The sequence below is a fragment of the Arachis hypogaea genome, chromosome 11 (assembly GCF_003086295.3).
Source record: "Arachis hypogaea cultivar Tifrunner chromosome 11, arahy.Tifrunner.gnm2.J5K5, whole genome shotgun sequence".
NCBI lineage: Eukaryota > Viridiplantae > Streptophyta > Magnoliopsida > Fabales > Fabaceae > Arachis > Arachis hypogaea.
In genome coordinates, this window is record NC_092046.1 from 100556078 (window position 1) to 100564632 (window position 8555).

At 39.2% G+C, this 8555-nt stretch overlaps 1 non-coding gene across 1 annotated transcript; it reads right to left on the minus strand.

Annotated features, from left to right (window-relative positions):
- Positions 1–5862: 5862 nt before the first annotated feature.
- LOC112725619 (small nucleolar RNA R71) lies at positions 5863–5966 on the minus strand. The gene has a single exon (XR_003164716.1). It is a non-coding gene; the product is annotated as a small nucleolar RNA R71 (small nucleolar RNA).
- Between the last annotated feature and the right edge of the window lie 2589 nt (positions 5967–8555).

Sequence of the window (8555 nt, forward strand, 5' to 3'; positions counted from 1 at the left end):
AGGCAATCATAGAAAATTTGTAGCCTGGTCCATTCTGAGAACACGTCTGGAGGACACTTCCTGATCATCTGCTTGTATTTTTTTCCAGGCTTCATAAAGGGATTATCCATCTTTCTGCCTGAAGTTCTGAACATTCACCCTCACCTTAGTTAGCTTCTATGGTTGGAAAAACTTGGTCAAGAATCTATTGACCATCTTATCCTATTTCTCCAGGCTCTCCCTTGGCTGAGTTTCTAGCCAATGCTTTGCTCTGTCCCTCATATCAAATGGGAAGAGCATGAGCTTGTAGGCATCACGATTCACTCTGTTAGTCTTCACAATGTCACCGATCTACAGGAAGTTAGAGATAAACAATTTCGGGTCTTCCTGTGGGAGTCCATGAAACTAACAATTTTGTTGCACCAGAATGATCAACTGTGGCTTCATCTCAAAATTATTAGCACCAATAGCAGGTACTGAAATACTGCGCCCATAAAAGTCAGGAGTGCGGATAGTATAGGAGCTCAGAGTCCTCCTAGCTTTCTCATTACCATTCGGATTCCCTCCATTAGGATCCATGGTGAGCTCTTTAGCTTCCTTCTCAAAAGTATCTCTGAGATTCTCTCCGGATTTGTAAGCTCTCGCATGTTGCAAACACTGCCTCAAGGTCCTCCCAAGTTAACGAACAAATTCAAGAAGGGGTTTCTTGTCCCTGTTCCTGCTCACAAACAAACAGAAAATAAAGAAAAATGGGAATCTCTATGTCAGAGTATAGAGAACTCCCAGTGAGATATCTTATGTAAAAAGAAATAAGATAAAATGAAGCAATTAAATAACTAAAAATTTTCAAAAAATAAGAAAGAACAATAACCTAAAATTTTTGAAAACTAAACAAAGAAGGATACTAAAAGAAAAAAATTACAAAAACTAGGAAAGGAAAAATAACTAACAGGACACCAAACTTAAAATAAAAAATTAAGGGGAAATAAATAAGACCTAATTCGAAAGTTAAAAGAAAAATAAATAAATAAACTAATAAAATACCTAATCTAAGCAACCAGACAACTGGTAGGTGTCAATTATCATCAGTCCCCGGCAACAGAGACAAAAATTTGGTGCGGATTTTCGGATTATCCACAGCTGAACTGGCAAGTACACCGGGTCATCCAAGTAATACCTCAGGTGAGTGAGGGTCGATCCCATGAGGACTAAGGAACAGAGCAACAATGGTTAAATGATTTACTTAGTTAGGCAACAGAAAAGTTGATTTGGTGGTTGAAATTGCATAAAATAATAAATCAAAGAGTAAACAAAGAATTAAGATGTTTGGTGTAAAAACAGTGAGAGAAAACAGTAAAAGTATCTGAGATGTTTACTTTTCCGGATTAAAACTTCTTACCAACTATTTTAACATTGCATTATTCATTTAGGAGGAATTTACTTTCAAGCTGTATTCAAGTGTAAGACCTCTTCCAAGGGTCACAAGAACGCATATAGAATAAGGGTCATACTTTCGTTCCACCCAGATTCATAAAATTAAGTACGAAAGTAATCCTTGAAATTGAATTAGTGCATCAATTAAAATAGAAAAGCAATAATCTCAATTCATAGAAATAAATAGAGCTCCTAACCTTAACTAAAAGGTTTAGTGACTCATGACTTATAGAGAAAAACTAGGGTTCTGAAAAGAGCGCCAAAACCAAAAGGGTTTGAATCATTATAAAGGGAGAATCTTTTTCCTTTTATATCTAACCTAATTTGGTTTGAAAAAAAAATAATTAATTCTAAAACTAAAAGATATTTCTTGTATTCAAAAATTAAAAAAATAAAATAAAAGATGACAACTGAAAGTTAAATCCACTAAAGATGCTCCAAGAGAGTGGATTCAGGCTGGGCTGCCTAGCACTAAATGCCAGTTGGGCATTTAGCTCCCGTAAAGAGCAGAGATCCTTCTGTTTTGTGCGTGTTGCTGGAGCTAAACGTCATCTTGGGATTTAGCGCCCAAGAGGGTGCTGCCAACTTCTCTGTTTCTACTCAAAACTCTGCTAAATTGCTCTGAATTTCACCTAAAATCATAAAAATATAAAATAACTCAAAGTAGCATCCAAAGAGGATTTTTGTACCAAAATAATATAAAACTTAATGAATTCTAACTGAAAACAACTATAAAATATATGGAAAAAGGGTACAAGATTCTCACACATTTGTAATCTTTTCTTTTCTTAGCTTCTTGGGTGCTTTCACTATTAGTTAAAAGCTTCGACTCTAAATGATTTGTTTTCAAGTATTACCACTTGATACATAAGCAGCATAAGCATGAAACTAGAGGATTCTTTAAGCTCATTTGTTTCTTTTCTTTACTCTCTAATCATTGATGCTTAGAGCCTTGAGCTTTGAGGGAGTGCGTTGCACTTGAGCCTAGCCTTGACTCTAAGTGTTTTGTTTTCAATATTTTTACTTGATACATAAACACCACAAGTACTTGACTAATAAATTATCGTTAGTACTCAAAGCCTTCAACTTTCTCATACTTCCCTTTTTCTTTACTTGATTTAATTGATTTGCTTCTTCAAGGTTTTCAGAATTTCAAAGATTTCATAAATGTTCCAGATGAAAGCTTGATGCCAAGGCATCATAGGCTAGTTTCACTAGCATTTTTCTGTTAGTTTTAGTTGTTTTATGCATTTTCTTGAGCTTAAAGTAACCAAAAATGGTTAAATGAAGAACAAAGCAATGAACCATCCAAACAATATGATTTTGATGCAAATTCCATAAGTTTTAGTTATATTACTTAAATGCTATGAATGGAAGATTTCTCATGAAATTTTGCAAGACTTTGATGCAATTGTTTGGATGATTTCAGGGAAGAAGAGGCTAAGCAAGGAAGCAACAAAATCAATAAAGGAAGCTTGAATATCACATGTGGAGTTTAAGTTCCAGTTTAAGCCTAAACTGGAGCTTAAACGCCAAAATCATGAAGGATAAGAAATGCTGGGATTGAAGTTTAACCTCCAGTTTGACCTCAAACTGGAGGTTAAACGCCAGAATGAAAAGCCTCACTTAAGGAGCATTCCACGTTTAACCTCCAGTTTGACCTCAAACTGGAGGTTAAACGCCAGAATGAGTATGCCACCCAGGGAGGAGTTCCACGTTTAACCTCCAGTTTGACCTCAAACTGGAGGTTAAACGCCAGAACCAGGAAGAGTACCAGGGAGCCATTCCACGTTTAAGCTCCAGTTTGACCTCAAACTGGAGCTTAAACGTGTTCGACAGCTTTTCTACTCCAGGGTTGCTCTCTCCATTTCCACGTTTAACCTCCAGTTTGACCTCAAACTGGAGGTTAAACGTGTTCGACACCTCCAGGGCTACCATTCTAAGCTTCCACGTTTAACCTCCAGTTTGACCTCAAACTGGAGGTTAAACGTGTTCGACCTCCAGTATGCCTCCACCCTTTTCCACGTTTAACCTCCAGTTTGACCTCAAACTGGAGGCTAAACGTGTTCGACCTCCAGGGCTGCCCTTCCTATCTCCACGTTTAAGCTTCAGTTTAACCTTAAACTGAAGCTTAAACGTGTTCGACTACATGACTCTCCAGGGCTACCTTCTTCCATTTCCACGTTTAAGCTTCAGTTTAACCTTAAACTGAAGCTTAAACGTGCTTCTACAAAAGGCCTCACTGGAAGTGTCTGGCGTTTAAGCTGCAGTTTAAGCTTAAACTACAACTTAAACGCCACTCTTGGAAAAGGTTTCTGGGCCAAAAATATTGTGATTTAAGTTAGTCTTTGAGCACAAAGATTAACTTAAACTTACTTTGGTATGAAACCCAATTGAATATCATGGTTTATGGGATTGGGCCTGAAGGATTGATGAGTTTGAAATCTCAATTTATTGAGTCATGTGTCATTATTTGATTATCACTAAGTTGGCTCAATAAATGTTACAGGATTTGGATCAACAACCTCATCAAGATTATGGATCATAAACCCAAGGCAAAAGGAAAGCAAGGAGAGGCCTCAAAGCCCAAGAAGCACAACTGAAGCTCAATATAGAAAGTGTATAAATAGGATAGAAGTTAAGTTAGAGGGGACTTTTACTTTCACTTTTAGCTAGTTTCCCTTTTCTTTGTAATTGAATTCAGAGCTATGATTCACTAAACCCCTTTCATTGGGTTAGGGAGCTCTATTGTAATTCAATGAATCAATAATAGTTTATCTTCTTCTTCAATCTTTTCTCTTGAATTTTGTTAGAAAGCTTCTCGATCTAATTCCATTGAGTAGTTGTCTTGGGAAAGAAACTACCCATACTTGGAATCCTTCGGAGCCTTGGGAAAGGAATGGAGGATTCATGCTAGAGAAGCTTTCTCACAGTGAATTGGATTGGGGTTTGGATGGATATTGTGACATGTAATCCTACCAAATTGTGGTTCATGAAATTGTGTGGTATAATCAGTGATCAAGCATCATCTCTTCTTATGAACATTTAAACCAAGGGATTGGGAATTTGTTTGTTTTTAGAGAGAATTGGTGAGCCAAGGGATTGGGATCCAATCATATAAGATTGCCAAGCAAAATTCAATGAATGCATTGGTTGAGGAAGAGATATACATGTTTTGATTCGGAGATTTCAATATCTCCTAAACCCAATGAATTCCCCATTTCTGATTTCCACTTTCTCTTTACATTCTGCAACTCAATTCATGCAACACCCCCATTCCCTTTTAATTTCAGCAATTTAGTTTCTGCTCTTTAATTCATTGCAATTTAAGATTCCGCCATTTCAATTCCTTGTCATTTACTTTTCCCGCCAATTTTACATTCAGCAATACTCATCTCAATCTTGATTCCGCTCAACTAGAACACACTTCTAATCCGAATTGCTCACTCAACCAATCCTTGTGGGATTCGACCTCACTCTATTGTGAGTTTTTACTTGACGATAACCGGTGCACTTGCCGGAAGGAATTTTGCCGATCGTGCAATTTCCTAAATCGTAGCATAACTAGATTATGCGCATCAAGTTTATGGCGCCGTTGCCGGGGATTGGTTTTCGATTGACAATTCTCAAATTGGAAGCTAACTAGATTGAGCAATTTTCTCTTGCTTTGTTAATTCTGTCCAAGATACTTGTTGAATTTTAATTTCTGCACTTGGTTACATGCTTTCCTTCTTTATGCCTTTAAATTCATGCAACTAACTCACTGACTCACTAACTGTTTGAATTAATTCCTCAATTGAGTTAACCATACTCTTCCATTAACCAAGAGTATTTCACTTGTTTGTGTTTGATCTGTGTTCTTGTATGACAGGTAGGAGAGGAGAGACATCAACTCCTCCATATACCGAACCAGAGAGGACCCTTCATAGACTTAGAAGGGAAGCAAGAGGGAAGAGAGTAGTGGGAGAAGAGGAATCTGAAGGAGAATCTGAGGACAATTTTGAGGAAGCTTTAGATCTCAACATGGATAGAGAAGTTCACAACCATGAGAGAGCTGATGGAAACGATGCCATCCCTGAGAGGAGGGTTCTTAGTTCATACATAAACCCAACCTCTGGGAATTGTGGTAGTAGCATCCAGAAACCACCCATTCAGGCCAACAATTTTGAGCTCAAGCCACAGCTAATATCACTTGTGGAAAATCATTGTTCCTTTGGAGGAAGTGCTAATGAAGACCCAAACCAACATCTCACAAAATTCCTGAGAATTTGTGACACTGTGAAGTCCAATGGAGTCCAGGAAGATGCCTATAAACTTCTTTTGTTCCCATTTTCACTTAGGGACAAAGCAGCTAAGTGGCTGGAATCATTCCCAAGGGGGAGTCTAACAACATGGGATGAGGTGGAAAGCAAGTTTCTGGCACGTTTCTACCCTCCACAAAAGGTCAATAGGCTTCGATCTGAGGTTCAGACTTTTAGACAACAAGATGGTGAAACTCTCTACGAGGCATGGGAGAGATTCAAGGACTTGACAAGGAAATGCCCACCAAACATGTTCCATGATTGGGTGCAACTGCACATCTTCTATGATGGGCTCTCTTATGAATCAAGGAAGGCTGTAGACCATTCATCAGGAGGTTCATTGAACAGGAAAAAGACTGTGGAAGAAGCCATTGAAGTGATCGAGACAGTGGCTGAGAATGAGTACTACTATGCATCAGAAAGGCACAACACTAAGGGAGTCATGGAGCTGAACCATGTTGATACAATTCTAGCCCAAAACAAGGTGTTTGCCAAGCAACTAGCAGAGCTTACCAGGCAAATAGAAACAAAGCAAGTGGCTGCAATACACACACAAGATCAAGAGGAAGTAGGCATTGAAGGAGGTGATTGGGATGAGGCTAACTATGTGGGAAACCAACAAAGGCAATCATATGATCCACATTCCAACACTTACAACCCAGGCTGGAGAAACCACCCAAACTTTGGGTGGGGAAACCAACAAACCCAACCACAAAACCACAAACCTTACAACCACAATCAACATAACAATTCCACATACCAAAACTCCAACCAAAGATCATACCAAGCCACACAAAACACTTACCCCCAACCATCATATCATGGCCAAAATAATCAACATACCCAACCTAATCCGAACCAACAATTTCAAGATCAATTAAACCGGATAGAAGGAATGCTTGCAATCATGAGCCAAGACATAATTGAATTGAAAGCTTTTAAGGAAGAAGTAAATTCTAACTTGCAAAACCAAGGAGCTGCCATCCAGAAGCTAGAAAATCAAATTTTGTATTTGACTAAGCAAGCCCCTGGGACAAGCGGTTCTCATGCTGCCAAGGCTATAGCAAGGGAAGAATGTAAGGCCATAACCCTCAGAAGTGGAAAGAATCTAAAGGAGATCTCAAGGGAAACCACAGAGGATGAAGCAAAGGAAAATGTGAAAGACAAAGAACAAGGACAATCTTTTACACCGTTTGCAACAAAAGAAAAGAAAAAGAGGTCCTGAAGCCTTACACACCAAAAGCACCTTATCCTCAACGTTTGATGAAAAGTGAAAAGGATGGCCAATTCTCCAGGTTCTTGGAGATTTTCAAGAAGCTTCAAATCAACATTCCCTTTGCTGAGGCAATAGAGCAAATGCCACTCTATGCAAAATTCTTAAAAGAATTAATGACCAAGAAGAGAAGCTGGAGAAATGAGGAAACTGTGTTGTTAACTGAAGAATGCAGTGCCATCATTCAGCACAAATTGCCTCAGAAATTGAAGGACCCAGGCAGTTTCCAAATCCCCTGCATCATAGGAGAAGTCATGGTGGAGAAGGCCTTGTGTGACTTAGGGGCCAGCATCAATTTGATGTCGCTAACAATGATGAGAAGAATGAAGATTGAGGAAGCCAAACCAACAAGAATGGCCCTCCAATTGGCAGATCGAACTTTTAAATTCCCTCATGGGATAGTTGAGGATTTGTTGGTGAAAGTGGGAGAATTTATATTTCCTGCTGATTTTGTGGTGTTAGATATGGAGGAAGAAGCCAAAGCTTCAATAATTCTGGGAAGACCCTTCCTAGCTACTGCTGGAGCCATCATAGATGTACAAAAGGGTGAACTCACTCTTAGACTACATGATGAGAAATTGGTGTTTAATGTATTCAAGGCAATGAGCTATCCATCAGAATCACTAAGGGAATGCATGAGGGTTGATGTAGTGGACATTGCAGTACAAGAAACTTTCGAGGAAACAATAAAGGAAGTGGCAGAGGAGGAGTTCACCAAGGATATTGAAGTTAGTGATATCAAGGGTGCTGACACAACCATGCTAAGCATGCCAGAGAAAGTGAAAGAAGAAAAGGAAGCACCAAAACCTGAGCTCAAAGCATTGCCCCCTAATCTCAAGTATGCATACTTGGGTAGTGATGAGAGTCACCCTGTTATCATTAGCTCGGCCTTGAGCCAAGAATAGGAAGAAGAATTGATCAAGGTGCTGCAAACTCATCAAGATGCCATTGGATGGACCCTAGCTGATTTGAAGGGGATAAGTTCATCCATATGCATGCATAAAATCTTGTTAGAAGAGGATGCTAGACCCTCCATTCAAGCTCAGAGAAGATTGAATCCCGTCATGAAAGAAGTGGTACAAAAGGAAGTCAGGAAGTTATGGCAGGCAGGGGTAATCTACCCCATTTCTGATAGCCCATGGGTTAGTCCCATCCATGTAGTTCCCAAGAAAGGTGGCATAACTGTGGTGCCAAATGAGAAGAACGAACTCATACCCACAAGAACCGTTACTGGGTGGAGGATGTGCATAGACTACAGGAAGCTCAATGAAGCCACCAGAAAAGATCATTTCCCACTCCCATTCATGGATCAGATGCTTGAAAGGCTTGCCGGACATGCTTACTATTGCTTCTTGGATGGATATTCAGGCTACAACCAAATAGTAGTTGATCCTAGTGATCAAGAGAAAACATCATTTGTTTGTCCATATGGAGTTTTTGCTTATAGACGCATGCCCTTTGGATTGTGCAATGCACCTGCCACTTTCCAAAGATGCATGCTGTCCATCTTTTCGGACATGATTGAAAAATTTATTGAGGTCTTCATGGACGATTTTTCTTGTTTGGGA